At 39.0% G+C, this 17,451-nt stretch overlaps 1 pseudogene; it reads left to right on the forward strand.

The window, feature by feature from the left end:
• The first annotated feature begins 14,267 nt into the window (after positions 1-14,267).
• LOC134471537 (olfactory receptor 2Y1-like) lies at positions 14,268-15,142 on the forward strand (annotated as a pseudogene).
• The last annotated feature ends 2,309 nt before the right edge of the window (positions 15,143-17,451 follow it).

Raw genomic sequence — 17,451 nt, forward strand, 5'->3', positions numbered from 1 at the left:
AAAAACAGGACGGGCAGAGAGGCGTACACCGAATTGTGGTGAGGTGAGTGAGAGAAACTGACACTCTACCACAGTTTGACTCCAGTGGAGGACTTTCTGGGCTCGGGCAGTCCTGCGGGAGCAGGGCATGGTGGCGACTCCAGCCACACATTCCCCTCTATGACGGGATTGGTGAAAAGTGCCTGGCCTGCGTGATGCTGCTGGCGGACTCGGTAGGCTGGCCCAACCCAGATCCCAGAGCCTGACGGTGGCCTGGAGGGGTGACTCCCACATAGGCTGACTAGTCTGCAACTCCCTGGTGCACTGTGGTGGGCGGGAACACCTAGCCAGGGCAATTCGATCAGGCTCTGGCTGACAGGGAGGGAAGCTGGGCCTCCTATGTAAGCTTGCATATATAAGGAACAGAGAATATGGGAAAAGGCAGCAACAAGAAAGGCTCCTCGGCCCCCAATTCTGAGAAACAGGCAATAGCGGACACTGCACCAACAGACATAAAGCACCATATAGAGAGCCTCATAGACCAATTCAGGAATGAAGTTATCAACGACCTGAAGCTAGAAGTATGCAGAATAGTTAGAGAAATGGTAAGCACCACCAAGGAAAAAACAGATGGTGGAATGGAAGAACAGAAAAAGAAGGGAGAATTGTTTGATGGAGAAAACAGTGAAAGCATAGAGTACGTGAAGCAGGTGCAAAAAGACTACCAAGAAATTAAGAAGTCTATCCAAGACTGGCATAACAGCTTGAAAGAAACTAAGGACAGACTATATGAACTGGAGGGAAGACTTGTAATATGGGAGAATGAAATGAAAACCTTCTTAAAAATAACAAAGAAACAAACAGCAATAATACAAAGACAAGAAGATGATAAAAGGAGCCATAACTTAAGGATTAAGAACATAAAAGAAGAAGTAGGGACACAAACAAGTGAACTACAAAAGCTACTCACAGAAATAATCCAGGAGAATTTTCCTAATTTAGTAAAAGGTAAAGATACTCAGATCTATGAGGCATACAGGACCCCAGCTACCTACAACCCAAACAGAGCGACACCCAGGCATATAATAATAAAAATTCCAGAAATTCAATACAAGAACAGAATATTAAAAGCTGTCAGAGACAAGAAACAGACCACCTACAAGGGAATACCCATCAGAATTACAGCAGATTTCTCTGCACAAACCATCAAATCACAAACAGCATGGGGGGAAATAATTCAAGCTTTGAAAGATAATAATCTCCAGCCAAGATTGAGATATCCTGCACAACTGTCCCTGGAAATTGATGGAAAAACGAGGTGCTTCCAGGATAAAGAGGAACTGGGGGAATTTGCAACCACCAATTCAACCCTACAGAAAGTATTGCAGGATATTCTAAAAAAAGAAAAATACAAAGAACCCAGAAATAGTGGCAGGGAGGCCACAATGAATGGAGCAGAGAACAAAATGAAGAAGACAAACTGACAGCTACTGACAGAAAAAGAGCTCAACAGAAATGAGACAGAGAAGATTGGATGATAGGAACAGCCATTTTGGAGAAAATGACATCTTAATAGGTAATACTGATTTAGTATCATCTTGTTTTGAAGTCTCATCTAGCTTTTGTTCTTCTGTCTCCAATGGTCTAAATAGGTTGTATCTCATTGGATTTTATTATGTACGATAGTATAAGCAAAAACCTTTTAAAGACAAGGAGATTATACAGAAACCATTGTTCATTTTCTGTTAGTCGATTCTAAATACTCTGTAATGCTGTCATTCTCTTAAAAGGTTTTACATTGTTTTGATATAATTAATGCTACAGTATACAAAGTTGTACTCAAGGACTTCAAGGAAAGGGTCAATATGGTAACTACTTTTGGGTCAGAATTATCTGGTGGTGAAACACTATTCTGCTTAAATGGTTATGTTTTGATCTGTGCTGTTTCGCTGTTATGCCCTCTTTTATCTCAATCTCCACTCCATTATTTACTTTTTTATTTTTATCCATTTGAATTAAAGGGAAAAAATAGCAGGATATATTATAGTAACCCACTTTGACTTTCTATTATCTCGATTTGAAACCCTGTATTACTCTCACCATCTTGTTTTTGACTGATGTTCCCCTATTCTGTTTTGCTGGATAGTATCAGTTTTGAAAGTTTAGGCATCAGCTGTTAAGATAATGAGATGCATTATAACGCCCATTCTTGTTGACTTTTATCTACTTTTTTTTTATTTCAGTGGAAAAAGAGAAAAACACAAAACAAAACAAAGCAGTGTAAGGTTACTTGAACACCTACAATGTCTCCAATGGTTTGGTTTTGTCGGTTTTGTTCTTTACTGTTTTGTTCAATTGTATGATAACTAATGATATAGGCAATTCTATTAGAGATAGCGGGAGGCATTATGGTAACCATTGTTGATCACCTTGTATTATATTTTTACATTATCTATTATGTCCACCCTTTTGACTTGACCGATTCTGGTCTGTTATGTCACACTTGGTTTTACTCTCTTCTAAAAAAGCAATAAGAACCGTGGGAGCAATGAAACCCAAAATGTGTAATAGTCATTGTACAAAAGAGAGGAAAAGAAAGTGTTCTAAACTATATAACTGCATGTATATTTAAGTGTATAAGATAGAAAATGATATCACAGAGTTTTATTGGATCATTGAACAGAACTGTTTGCAGTATCATTGTTGGAAGGTCCACTCTACAAGCTTTAATTTTGTGACTTGAACAACTATTTCTAAGATGGCAATATGTAATCCATTAACTAGTGATTTCCTACTGTTCATTTTTTTCTTCTGTAAATCTGTATAACTTGTACTGTTTCACTGTTTTTTTTTCTTTTCTCCTTAAATAAAATTTAAAAAAAAAGAACATGGAAACTCAAAAGTGCAGTGGTTGCACTGGCTCTTCTTACATGATCATGGTTAACACCCAGAAAAGTGTCTGCAAACAGTGTGTCTTCATGTACATTTGAGTGTTGATGACACCTATCTCCTCTTCCATGACATCTGACAGCCATGGACGCTTTGCCATACCCAAGATTTCCTGCCTTGAACACACCCTGAACCTGTAGAGTAACTCTCCAATCTCCTTTCCAATGAACAGAGCAGCTTCCTCCAAGTGGGGTCAGTGAGAGGTTTGAAAGTCATCCTCGGGCATCAGCACTGCCTCTGAAGCAGGTCTTTACAGGGCCAAGGCCACAGGTAACCACTTGCTGTTAAGCTCCATTTCACCTTCATTGACCCTGCAGTCTTGATCCAATTAGCACTCCAATGTTCTGCAGTGTATGCTGGCGCTGAGAGAGGCACTTGCACATGGCCAGGACCTGAATCTGCAGGTGGCCAAGTCTCACAGGATTGCTAAGGTAAGAACTCACCTTCCCAGCACCTGGGCCTGTGAGGTGGAGATGTTGGCCTTGAAAGAATCCAGGGAGGAGGGTCCAGTCTTGGGATAGCTGCCCAGGAAAGCCTATTCCAGAGGGTTTTCAGGCAGTGAGGCCCATCTGCCTGCATTGTTCTTGGTGTAATGACATCTGCCAGGTTCTCTTCTTGCTGACTTCTGATCTGTGATGAGACAGTGGGGAGACATGGAATTGGTGTCTTGCACATGGCTTCTCAGAAGGGTTTGGGGCTGAAGAAAAGCCCACAATCAAAATGGTTCACTGCACCTCGTGGTATGGGGGTCACAGGGGGCCAAGCAGAAAAGGGATTCTCATATTAAAAGTTACATTTCACAGAGGACTCTTAAAATACTAGCATGGTAAGAAGAGCTCAAACTAGGAGAGGCGGAATAAAACTCTAGTTGGAATAACAACTATGAGTCCTAAGATAGCCACCCATTTTGGAGATGAGAATAGGAGGCTCATTCCAGATATTCAGGTCCATTAATGGGGCCCCACAAAATGTTGCCCAGGTTTCTGATGAAAAGTCCCCAGGAAGGAATTAAGTTCCTCTTCCATAGCCATGGAAGGCTGAGCAGCTGTGTTCACTGCCCTCTTCTGGAATTCATTTAGCCCATAGAGTCCTGCAATAGGAACTGAGACACATGGAAAATTTCTGTGAGTCAAGTGCCAGAGAATGGACAGAATAGCATGGGCCTGACACTTGAGGTGAGAACATCTCTGGTGAGGTCACAATGTGTAATAGTGGAAAGATACAAGCTAATGGTCCATGGAAACCAGCCCCAGAATTGACAATGAAGTGCAGTGGCATAATTAAATCATGACAGGAAATGAAGTCACCTTGTGTCTATGTCCCCATTCTCCTCCTCTCAGCGATTTGTGAACAGTGACTTTGCCTGTAACAAGGTAGAGGCTGAGTAGAGAAAATATTGCGGTTCAGGACTACAGTCCAGGTACCTTGAGAGCAGGATCATGGGCCCAGTGTTTGCCCACCCTGGAAGGAGGTGCTGAAAGGGTAATCTGACCTGAAGATCCTCTCTGTCATCTATGAATCTCTGCAGTTCTTTGTTCCCACATGCCTTGCACCTGAGCCAGCACCTTCCATGGATCACAGAGTCTGGAACATGGACGTGGCACACTGGGCTCAGCAACCTGCTCCAGATCTGTGTCCTCTATGGCAGGAAGCCAGAGGCTCTGAGACACCACAAATTTCACTTTGTGAACCCAAGTAACCTTATATTCCTCTAAGACACAAAGCTTTGTTCCCTATTTCTACCAAGGAGGACAGGAGATGACTCTGGAGGCTGTAGGTAAATGTGGGCACTGCCCTTTTCCTCCTGTCAGCTTTGTCCTAGGTGGGACTATGACGGTGCCCCTGGCTCACAGCTTCCCAGCACCTACTCCTGCCCAGGAGGATCTGCCCTCAGTGCCTGTTCTCAGACACCCTCACACTCATGACCTAGGGCAGGTGTTGTGTAGGGGGACTGACAGTGGTGGCCAGGCCTTAATGTACCTGTCCTAGACTCGATGTCTCTGAGAGGATGGTAGCTGAGCTAGTGACATCTGTCCTGTGGTCTCTCTTGTCTCTGGGCACCTGAGGGCTTGGGACAGTGAGCCCTGTCCTTTGCTGCCCTTGTAATTTGGATGTTTGCCAGCATTCATCCTGAAGCATCTGGGATGAGTGAACCATCTCTTTAGCAATTCTCACTTGGTTCCCCAATGTGGGGTCCTGAGGCTGGGGCCTTGAGTCCTGCAAAAGCAGCATGACATCTTCTTACCTGTTCACTCACTCAGGCCAACTGTCTGTGAGGGCCAACTGTAGCCAGAACAAGGTTTCTGGTGACCTCAGCCTTCAGAGTTCTGTTTGGACCTATTTCCAAGAAAGAGAGGTCATGTGCTGGGGTCCACAATTGGGCTGCCCTCTCTGATTCCCCCTTTCTTTTTATTGTGGAACTAATACATGTCCTCATTAATAACAGCAAGTTAAAAAAAACTAGAAATCTCAATATGGTTTTAGACTTTGCTGAACTTTGAAGATTTTAATTGAACAAACATGTAGATGCTTCAGACGTGGCAGGATTTGTGCCAAGCATACATTTCTATTCAAAGGGTCCATTGTCACTGAGGATGAGGGACTCAGTGTATTCATTTAGAGATCTGTCACATTTTATGGTGGCTTTGTTTCCTGGTCTCATGTTAGTTTCATTTCAATTCCATTAGGGAGGAGAATAGAGAAGTTCCCAAATATCCATAATAATATTCCTTGAATGTTTCATGTTATAACACCCCTATGTCCAGGGGATCAGGATTCCTAGAAAGTTTTACTCTCACGTGCCTATGAATGATTACTTATAGATCCTTAGGTGTTTAACTCAGCCATACACTCTAGAGCTCCATACTGTGACATTCTGTAAGGGGGGACATCAAGTGGTGAGTGCAAGGAGAGACTTTGCAAGGCCTTGGAAATCATCACCCTGTGCTGAAGGAGGATATGTGCATCACCCTCGCAAACATCTCTACTAGCCACAGCTATCACTTCCTGTGCTCCCATCCCAAACAGGCCATGGGCTTTGTGTCCCTGATAAGTTGTTTGTCTTTCCTAGAGCTGATGATGCTGAACCTGTTCTGTAGTGATGCTCTTTGGTCTCCTTCAAGCAGTGTCTCCATGCTGGGCTCTTTATGTGCTGCCAATACAGGCTATCATGGGGCTGATCCAATCAGGCATGACTTGTTCATGCACCTGTCACTCATCTGCTTATGGCCATTTGTTCTGTTTCCGGGGTTGACCTTTGAAAGCAAGCTGTCACAGCCATTCTTATGCATGTGTATGAAGGTATAATGTATTTTATTTCAAAGAAATAGTACTTAGATGTGAAATTCCTGGATCAAATTTCTGGTTTATGGCTAACATAGAAATTCTTAAATTTTATTTGGAAGCAGTTGCTTTTTATTATTATTATGCTATACTATGCTATGCTATGTTTGTTACCTTATGTTATGTGTCAGTGAGGGTTTTGAAGCTCCTTCAATGTGTTCTCAGTGATTTCTGATTTGATTTTGTATAATCTGCCTGAGAAAATATAAGAATATCACGCAACTCTGAGTAGTTTTGTTTTGGAGAAAATTTAAAAAGGAAAACACAGTCAGGCATGTTGGTGCACACATGTCATTCCAGTACTCAGAAGGGTGAGGCAGGAGGATTGTTGTGAGTTTGAGGTCATCCTGGATACAAGGTAAGATCAAAGCCAGCTTGAATTGCATAGCAGAACCCTGTCTGAAAAGAAGAACAAAAGAAAGAAAAAGAAAAGGAATAAGATAAAAATGAAAAGTCAGAAATCGCCTGTCAATTGTGAAATAGAATGTTCATGAGGTTTTGTTGCACATATACTTAAGTCAACACAACTAATCTAAGGTTTACAATCATGTAGACATTGATCTACTGCCAGGTTTGCATTGTTTCAATTTTTTAAATGTTTTACTGAAATGACTGCAGATATGCTACTGAGAATACCCTCTTAGGATCTGAGTAGCTCAGTATGAGAATAATTTGATCATTGTGGTTTTTTTCTGTCCTCAATATTTAGAACAGAACTTAATTAAGGAATTACTACTTTTGAAATAAACCACATAAACGTACTATTTTTAAATCTATAAAAAGGTGAAAATAATTATAAATTAATAGTAGTTAATATATCTTGCATAGTGATTTCTGGGATCTCTTACTGATCAATATTTTCATTCATTTGTAGAATTTTTTTTTACAAATTTTAACACATGGTATCACCAATTTTCTGAGTTTCCCAGGCAAGACTTGAAACTTTCCTCATTCATCCTCACCCTCATAGAGTGCTGGGATTGCAGGGGTACATTTTCCTTAGATGGCAATTGGTCACAATGTTGTGTGTTCATGGAATAAAATGTTCAAGATTAGACACTTTATAGAAGAGTCAATCGAGTTAAGCAATCTACCACCTTCCTAGCCTGTAGGTTCTTTCACCATGAGTAGGACGAAAATCCTATTAATACTGTTCTGCTTTTTAACTGTGGTCAGCATGCACTTCATAAGATCACTCCAAATTTCTTCTGCACTGGGACTGAGGCTTGGTGTTCTTGAAGCACATTCTGTTATTCTCTGATTTGATGATTGTTGACGTCAAATCCGAAGAAAGATGTGAAGGTTAAAGCTACTTCCCTCTGAAAGGCCGGGACATTGCAAAACATTTAAACTCGTGGTCTCCTTGCAAGGTTTTGTTTTTGTTTTTTTGTTTGTTTGTTTGTTTGTTTTTTTTTGGTTCAATTTCTAGGAATTTGAATACACAGCTTTGCATTGGCTCCTTTGTCTTCCCCCTTTAAAATTCTTCTTGTTTTGAGCCAGGGTTCTTTTTAAAAAAATTTTATTTAAAAGGGAAAAGAGAAAAAACAAAACAAAACAAGTGTAAGGTTACAAGTAATACAGAACTACAAAAAAAAAACAGTAAGAAATCACCAGTTAATAGATTACATATTATCATCTTAGAGATAGTTGCTCAAATCACAGTATCAAAGCATACAAAGTGGACACTCAAACAGTGAGACCTCAAATAGTTGTGTTCAATGATCCAACCAAAAACATTAATATGGTCAGCTATTTAACACCCCTAAACACTTGCTGTTGTATCATTTAGAACTCTTTTTTTCCCTCTCTTTTTTACAACAAAATTTAAACATTTTGGGTTTTATTACTCCTTAGTTCTTATTACTTTTTTGGGGGGGGAGAGAATAAAGTCAAATATGGCAAAACAAAGCTGTCAGTCAAACCAAGAATAAACATAACACATGATGTAAAACAGAGTACAAGGTTATCAACAATAGTTATCAACAATGTCTCTTGTTTCCTTAAAAAGAATTGTCTATCTAATTATATATTATAAAGTTGAACAAAACAGTAGAGAACAAGACCAATAAAACTTAAGCATTGTAAACATTACAGGACTTCCAAAGGAGACAATAGTGAAACCAGAATGGGCATCTTAGTGAATCTTATTGCCTTCAAAGTAGTTGCCTATACCCTCAAACTTGATACTATCATACAGAATGGAACAGACTCTAATCAGTCAAAACAAGATAGTGAGAGTTTTACAGGACTTCAAAACAAGTTAATAGGAAATCAAAAAAGTTACTATTATATACCCTGCTAATTTTTTTAATTTTTCCCCTTAATTAAAAAACATAAAAAATAACTAAATAATTTTTTAATGAATAAGGCAGAGATTGAGATAAAACAGGACATAACAATATAACAATACAGGTCAAAGCATGACTACTTCAGCAACCTAGTGGTTCACCACCAAATAACCCGACTTAATAGTAGTTACCATAGTGTCTGTCTTTTTCCTTGAAATATTTGAATAAAACTTCATATACTATAGCTTCAAGTATTTCCATATCAAGAAGCCCAGAATGAAGCCTTTCCAATTAATAAGTGAAAACTTTATAAGGCTTCAAGGCCACATAATGAGGAATCATGATTACCACATATTTTTATATATTTGAATCATTACTTACATTAGGGAAACTATTCGGTATTCATACATGCGAGATTGATTTATTTCACTTATGAGTATGGTCTCAAGCTGTGTACATTTATTTAGAAATATCTCAATGTGATACTTCTTTATAGCTGAATAATACTCCATTGTATAGAAATACCACAACTTTTTTATCCATTCCTCAGCTGATGGACACTTGGGTCGTTTCCAAGATCTGGTGATTACAAATTGTGCTGCTATAAACATAGGTGCACATATATCACTGTGGTATGATGCTTTCAGTTCTTCTGGGAATATGCCTAGAAGTGGAATAGCTGGAATAAATGGGACTTCCAATCCCAGCTTTTTGAGAAATCTCCAGACTGACCTCCACAAAGGCTGCACCAGTCTACACTCCCACCAACAGTGTAGGAGAGTTCCTTTTTCCCCACAGCCTCTCCAGCATTTGTTGTTGTTGGTTTTCTTGATCCTGGCCATTCTTTCAGGAGTGAGATGGTATCTCAGTGTGGTTTTAATTTGCATTTCTCTAATGACTAATGATGATGAACATTTTTTCATGTATTTATTTGCCATTTGCATTTCTTCATCAGAGAAGTGCATATTCATCTCAGATGCCCATTTTTGGATTGGATCTTTGAGTTTTGAGGGTCTGATTTTTTTTAATTCTTTATATGTTTTAGACAAGGGTCCCTTGTCTGAGAGAGAGTTCACTAAAATCTTTTCCCAGTTTGTGGGTTTTCTTTTTACCATGCTGGAGATTTGTTTTGACATGCAGAAACTTTTTAATAAGAAGTGGTCCCAGCTATTGATTCTGGGAAGTATTTCCCATGCGGTTTGAGTCCTGTTCATGAATTCTCTAGGTTTCTACCCAATTTGTCTTCAAATAGATTTAGTGTTTCTGTTTTAATATTCAGATCTCTGACCCATTTAGATTTTAATTTAATACATGGTGATAGGCTTGGGTCGAGTTTTAACTTTTGGCAAATGTAGAGCCAGTTTTTCCAACACCATTTATTAAAAAGACTGTCGTTCTTCCAGTGAACCTGCTTGGCTCCTTTATTGAAGATAAGGTGGTTGAGTGTGTTTGTAGTTGTGGTTGTATCTTCTAATCTATTCTATTGATCCTCTGCTCTGTTTTGATTCCAGTACCATGTTGATTTTACTACTGTTGCTTTGTAGTATAACTTCAAGTCAGGGATTGTGATGCCTCCTGCCTTGCCTTTGTTGCTTAAAATTGCCTTAGATATTCTAGGTCTCTTCTGGTTCCAGATGAACCTTAGGAGTGATTTCTCTAGACCTATAAGGTATCTTGATGGTATTTTTATTGGGATTGCATTGAATCTGTATAACAATTTTGGGAGAATGGCCATTTTCACAATGTTTATTCTTCCTATCCATGAACATGGGATGTCTTTACATTTTCTGAGATCATCTTCAATTTCTTCCTTCAGTGTATTATAATTTTCCCTATATAGGTCCTTCACTTCTTTCGTAAGAGTAATTCCTAAAAGTTTCATTTTTTTGGTTGCTAGTGTGAAGAGTGTGGCTTCTCTTGTTTCTCTCTCTGTGATTTTGTTGTTAGTGTATAAGAATGCTATTGATTTCTGAGTATTGATTTGTACCCAGCTACATTACTGAATTTATTTATTATATCTAAGAATCTTTCAATGGAGTTTAGGGGGTCTTCTATGTAGAGTATCATGTCATCTGCAAATAATGACAATTTCTTTTCCTATCTTTACCCCTTTTATTTTTCTCTCTTGTCTAATTGCTCTGGCTAGTACTTCCAGTATTATATTAAATAGGAGAGGTGATAAAGGACATCCTTCTCTTGTGCCTGATTTTAAAGTAAAGGCTTTCAATTTTTGGCCATTTAGTATGATACTGGCTGTTGGTTTGTCATAGACAGCCTGTATTATATTGACATAAAGACCATCTATTCCAATTTTCTGTAGAGTTCTTATCATGAATGAATGTTGGACCTCATCGAAGGCTTTTTCTGTATCTATGGAAATGATCATGTGATTCTTACTTTTGGCTTTATTGATATGGTGGATTACATTTATTGATTTACGTATGTTGAGCCATCCCTGCATGCCTGGGATGAATCCCACTTGGTCATGGTTTATAATCTTCTTGTTGATTTTCTGCATCCTATTTGCCAATATTTTGTTGAGGATTTTTGCATCTGTGTTCATTAGGGAGATTGGTCTGTAGTTCTCTTTTTCGGTTGGGTCTTTCCCAGGTTTTGGTACTAGAGTAATATTTGCTTCCAGGAATGACTTGGGAAGAATTGCTTCCCTTTCAATTTCATTGAAGATTTTGAGGAGTGTCGGTATTAGGTCTTGTTTGTATTTCTTGTAGAATTCTACAGTAAATCCGTCTGGGCCTGGGCTCTTCTTTGTAGGTAAGGAATTAACTACATGTTCAATTTCATTGATAGAGATTGGGTTATTCAGCAGTTTTACATCCTCTTGATCTAGCTTTGGTACTTCATATGTTTCTAAGAATCTGTCTATTTCTTCTGTGTTATCAAACCTTTGAGAGTAGAGGTTTTCGAAATAGGTGTTGATGATCTTCTGTATTTCTATTGAGTCTCTAGTGACTTCACCTTTTTCATTTCTTATTGCATGGTTTTGAGCTCTTTCTTCCCTTCTTTTAATAAGGTTGGATAGAGGCTTATCAATTTTATTTATTGTTTCAAAGAACCAACTTTTTGATTCGTTGATTCTTTGGATTGTTTTCTTAGTCTCTATTGCGTTGATTTCTGCTCTGATTTTTATAATTTCCTCTCTTCTTTTGGCTTTGGGCTTGACTTGCTCTTCTTTTTCTAGCTCTTTGATGTGTAGCATCATGTTAGTTATTTGTATTCATTCTGTTTTCCTGATGTGAGAGCTCAGCGCAATAAATTTTCCTCTGAGGACGGTTTTCATTGCATCCCATAGATTCCGGTAAGTTGTATCTGTATTTTCATTTGTTTGTAGGTATTGCTTAATTTCTTTTTAAATTTCCTCTGTGACCCACTGATTACTCAGAAGAGTGTTATTCAGTTTCCATGTTTTTGTGGGATTTTTGCAGTATCTTTTATCATTGATTACTTATTTCATGGCGCTATGGTCTGATAGCATGCAAGGGATAATTTCAACCCTTTTGAATTTATTTAAATATGTTCTGTGAACGAACGAATATATGTTCTATTTTAGAGAATGACCCATGTACTGCTGAGAAAAATGTGTATTCTGTTGTTGTTTGGTGGAGTACTCTTTATATATCTATTAAGTCCATTTGTTCACAGGTGCAATTCAGTTCTTTTATATCTTTGTTGATTTTCTTTTTGGTTGATCTGTCCATTGGTGTCAATGGTGTGTTAAGATCTCCTGTCAGAATTGTGTTACTACTGATTTGGTTTTTCATTTCTGTTAATACTTGTTTTATATAACTGGGTGCTCTGGAGATTGGTGCATATATATTTAAGATAGTTATATCTTCCTCTTGGAGTTTTCCCCTAACCAGTATATAGTGACCTTCTTTATCCTTTCTAATCATTATTGGCTTGAAGTTGACTTTGCTACCCCAGGTTTTTTTGGGGTTCCTGTTGCATGGAATGTTGTTTTCTATCCTTTGACTTTGAATCTGTGAGTATCCTTTTGAGTTAAGTGGGTTTCTTGTAAACAGCATATGGTTGGATTTTGTTTCTTGATCCATTCTGCTAGTCTGTTTCTTTTAATTGGTGTATTGAGATGATTAACATTAGTAGTAAGAACTGTTATAAATTGGTTTATTGTTGACATATTATCTTTCTGGCGTTGCATGTTTATCTTTCTGCTCTGTTCAACTGTCTGCTTTGTTTAGTGTTTTTTTTTCCTAAATGTATCTAGGCTGTCTTTCAGTATTCTTTGCAGGGTTGGCTTGGTGATCATGAAGTTTTTCAGCTGATCTTTGTCATGGAAGTATCATTTTTCTCCATCAAATTTGAAGGACAGTTTTGCAGGGTACATCAGCCTAGGCTGAAAATCATTTTCCTTAGGATCTGAAATACATCACTCCATGCTCTTCTTGACTTTATTGTTTGTGCTGAGAAGTCTGCTGTAATTCTGATAGGTTTTCCTTTATAGGTGATCTGTTTTTTCTCTCTGACAGCCTTTCATATTCTATTCTTTTGTTCAATTTCTGAGATGGTCATTACTATATGTCTGGGTGTATATTTATTTTGGTTGTGACTATTGGAGATCTATATGCTTCACTGATCTTGATATCAGTTTCCAATCTCATGTTTGGGAAATTTTCAGCTATTACTTCTGTAAATATCCTCTTGACATCCTTTATGTTGTCCCCTTCTTTTTATTTATCCCTATCAATCTTATGTTGTTTCTCTTTGCGTCGTCCTGTAGGTGTTGAATTGTTATTTCCTGATTTCTTGTTATTTTTAAAAGATCTTTTCTTTCCTGTTCACTTGTTGCAATCTTGTCTTCGAGGTCTGAGATTCTATCTTCACATTCATTGAGGCGGTTTTTACAACTTTCAATGGAGTTTTTGATTTCCTGTATATCTCTTTGCATCTGTTTTATGTATTCTGTTTGCTTCCTATACTGTTCATCCAGGGATTCTATCCTTCCATTTAGTTCCTCTAATTTTTTAACTGCCTCTTCTTTAGCTATGTTTAGCATTCTGCTTCATTTCTTTTATCAATTCTTCTTTCATCTGAGAGAATATTTCTAGTTTGAATTCCTTCAAGGCTTCCCATACTTGCCTCTTTATTTCAGTTACCATTATTTCAGGTATTTCAGTCATGTGGCATGTATTTTCTTCTATGCACATGGCTCCTGGACTTTCTTGGGATGGGCTGGATGTTTGAGATTGCATTTTAGACTTTCGTTTTGTCATTTTCCTGTATTTGGAAGCTTCAAGCGTTGTTCCAGGTGTGGGGGGGGAGATCCACCAGCCTGGGATGGGGTACCCTTCAATGGCCCCACTCACTGGACCCAGCAAGGAAATATGGCCTGCTCCTCAGGCCAGGAAGAGTGTCTCCCCAGGCTGGGAGGAGCTCCCAGCCACCACTGTTACTTTTACCCTTCTGGCCTAGTCTCTGGTCCGGTGGGGAGCCAGTCTGGTCCCCCAAGTCAGGGAGAAAGTTCTCGCAGGCAGTGGTGCAAGCGCCTCTGTCACTGCTTTCGTTCATGGCCCGGATCTCACTGGAGTTTTATTCTCTCCCCCATGTAACACACTGTGTCAAACTACACCTCTGCCGCATCACTCGCCAACACTCCGCTTCTCCCAGCTGCCCCGGCCACAGGTAGCAGCAGCCACCGCTGACTAAGGAGCCACAGGCCTGTTTTATTGTTAAATGTACTCGGTCTTCAGTTCGGAACTCTTCCTTTTTGTCTTCATTTCAATTTTCTACTCCCTGATTCTCTTGGGCAACACTGTCATCATCGCTCTTGCCCAACTGGACCCTTGATTTCACACATCCATGTACTTCTTCCTCTCTCACGTCTCCTTCCTGGATCTCTGCTACACCACCAGCACTGTGCCCCAGCTCCTGATCAACCATTGGAGACATGATAGAAAGATCAGCTGTGAAGGGTGTGTGGCCCAACTCTTCACTGTCCTGGCCCTGGTTTCCACTGACTGTGTGCTCTAGGGAGTGATGGCCTTTGATCACTATCCTGCTGTCTCTCGTTCACTCCACTATACAAGTATTATGCATCAACATCACTGCCAGGCACTGGCTGTTACCATGTGGGTGGGAGGCATCATAAACTCTCTGATCCAGACAGGCCTCAGGATGGCCATGCTTCTCTGTGGTCACCATCTGAACCACTTCTTCTGTGAGATGCCTGTGCTCTTGAAGTTGAATTGTAAGGACCCATGAGGAACAGAGGCCAAGATGTTTGTGGCTTGACCCATAATCTTGGTCATTCCTGGAGCACTAATTCTTGCTCCACATCCATTGCACAATCAGTGGTAAAGGTCAGATCAATGGCAGGATGCAGAAAAGCTTTTGAGACATGAATCTCACCTCCTTGTGGTTTCTCTTTTTTATGGCATATGCATCTACACATACCTCCAGTCCAAAGACAGTTATTCTGACAGTGGAGGAAAATTTGCTGGCCTATTTTATACTATAATCATCCCCATGCTCAATCCTCTCATTTATTTTCTAAAGATGTAAAGGGGGCTCTATGGAAGGTTCTAGGGAAGGGGAGAGACTCAGGGTAGTAGAGGAATGGAAAACCAATATAAATTTTTCAGTTTATGTAAAACATGCGGTCCTTGAAAGGCAGTTGATCAGTAGAAAATTACCCTCACAAGGTCTCCAGATTTTAGAGCTTTTCTTGAGAGGAAGTTTAGAGTGAAGATCTGCTGAAGCATTTCTTGTTTATGAAGACTTCTATCATGCTTTGTATGTACTTGTTTTATTCTTTATTCTGTGAAATGCTGTTAATTTTCTTTTGTTTGCAGGTATCCACTCAAGTAGTTAACCTTTGCTCTCAGATCTTTCAAATATTTGAGGAACATAGGAAATGTTGGTGTTCTCTCAGAGAAAAACTGCATGAGGAATTTTGAAAGAAGGGTCCTGGCATGTATGGTCTTAATCTACAACCAGTGAATTAAGGCTGGAGAGTAGTTGCCAACAACAGGTGAACCTAATGTATCCATAGCCAGCCATGACTGTGTAAAGTATTTCTTTAAATTATGGAAGGTTGTTTCATTAGATTCATCTTGGAAAATAGTTACTAGAGAAAATGTCATTGACTTGAGTGTTTTCTCTCAATTTTGTCACTTGACCCTGTTTTAGTGGAGTATGACAGGAATGACTCTGTTTTGCATATTGATTTTCACAACTAGTTAGAAGAGATTGGGGTGCAGATTAAATACAGATCTAGGAGTCAACTATAAAGACATAATAAGAAATTGCTATCTGTAAGCCAGGGAGAAAGAGCTTAGAGGAAATAAACCTGATAAAACCTTGATCATAGACTTCTAGAATCCAGTATTGTGAAAACAATTATTGTACTTTAAGCCACTTAGTGTGCTAATACATTATTTATGAATCAATACCACAGACATTCAGAAAATATTTGTCCACAGTAACATTTTTAAATGTAAGAAAAAAATTTAAATGTATGGCCTGACTGTAAAATGAGAAGAATCTCTTTCTTTACCTCTCCAGGGCTCATACTGGAATTTTCATTTCACTTGGTCATCGTTTTCACCTGCATATTTTCAAATGGCTTTTCACCATGGAATTTTTGATTATTTTGTCATGACTAGCTTAAAGTCAGTAAAGAGGAGAAGATTTATGTCTTATGTCTCTCTGAGCAAGGAAGATATAGCTTATGGTCCACAGCCAAGTTATGTTCTAATTTGAGTTTTCTCTGAGTTCTGTAAATTCCTCCTTTAAGAACCAAAACTTGCAATATAGAACCTTTAGAAAATATCTGTCAGGTCTCCAAACTAGACCCCCACTCATTTAGGAGAGAACCCCCCCCCAAACAGATCAGTTATTCATACCTTTGGAAGCGTAGCATTCAACAGGAAGCCAGCAGCTTCCCCACAGCCCAACCTGAAGAAAGCTGATTCTGCAAAAAACCATAAGAGATTCTACCAACATCCCCTGTACCTAACACTGCCTTGTCTATCACTTAGACCCCTATTCAGAGACCTAAAATTTTGCACCTTCCTTGGCGATGATCCCTTCCCCTATCTAAACTGCCTTGTAAAACATGTTGTTATTCCTTGCTCAAGGCCAAGAGTCTTTTCACCCATGACTCAACTGCACCTGATTTGCAATAAAGTTTTTGTCAATTGTTTCAAATTTGCCTGCTTCAATGGTCTCAGTTGTTCTTCAGTTTACCACAATGATATCTTATTTGATTTTTCTTATTTTACCAATGAAAAAGAACAATGATAAAGCTGCATTTGAAGATATGGATGATCCTTGATGACTTGTAATGGTTAAATTTATGATTTTGTGACTTTCCAATGGTAAGAATGTATACCCAGACAACTATTCTGGTTTTTACTTTCAATACAGTCTCCATAAATTATGTGAGATATTCAATATTTTATTATAATTATGTTTTACTCTGTATTTTCACCGTAGGCAAATATATTTATGCATGTTCCTGTTTAAGACAGGCTAGGCTAAGCCATGATGCTCAGTATATTAGGTGTACAAAACACATGTTTAACTTTCAGGATTTTGACCTTACATTGGTTTGCTGGGTGTTATGGCTTAAAAATACACTGTGTCAACTAGAAAAGTTTAAAAGTTTAACTAAATGACTCAGCAAGGGGCCAATATGCTCACTTTGTAAACATCCTTACCTTTTGGAAGAATATGATACAGAGATGGTTTCAGGGCTTCATGCACCCTGATGGGTGGGAGCCTGCTTACAATATAAGGGAGGAAAAGAGGCTGGATCCCCACTTCTTCCTTTGCTGATTTTGCTGGCTGCTGCCACCTTAAAGTGTTGCCCTTTACCATGGCAGCCTGCCTAAGAGCTAGCCAATAATGGATTGAA

Source organism: Cavia porcellus, unplaced genomic scaffold (genome assembly GCF_034190915.1).
Source record: "Cavia porcellus strain 051 isolate PalLab524CR breed Dunkin Hartley unplaced genomic scaffold, mCavPor4.1 scaffold_18, whole genome shotgun sequence".
Taxonomy (NCBI): Eukaryota; Metazoa; Chordata; class Mammalia; order Rodentia; family Caviidae; genus Cavia; species Cavia porcellus.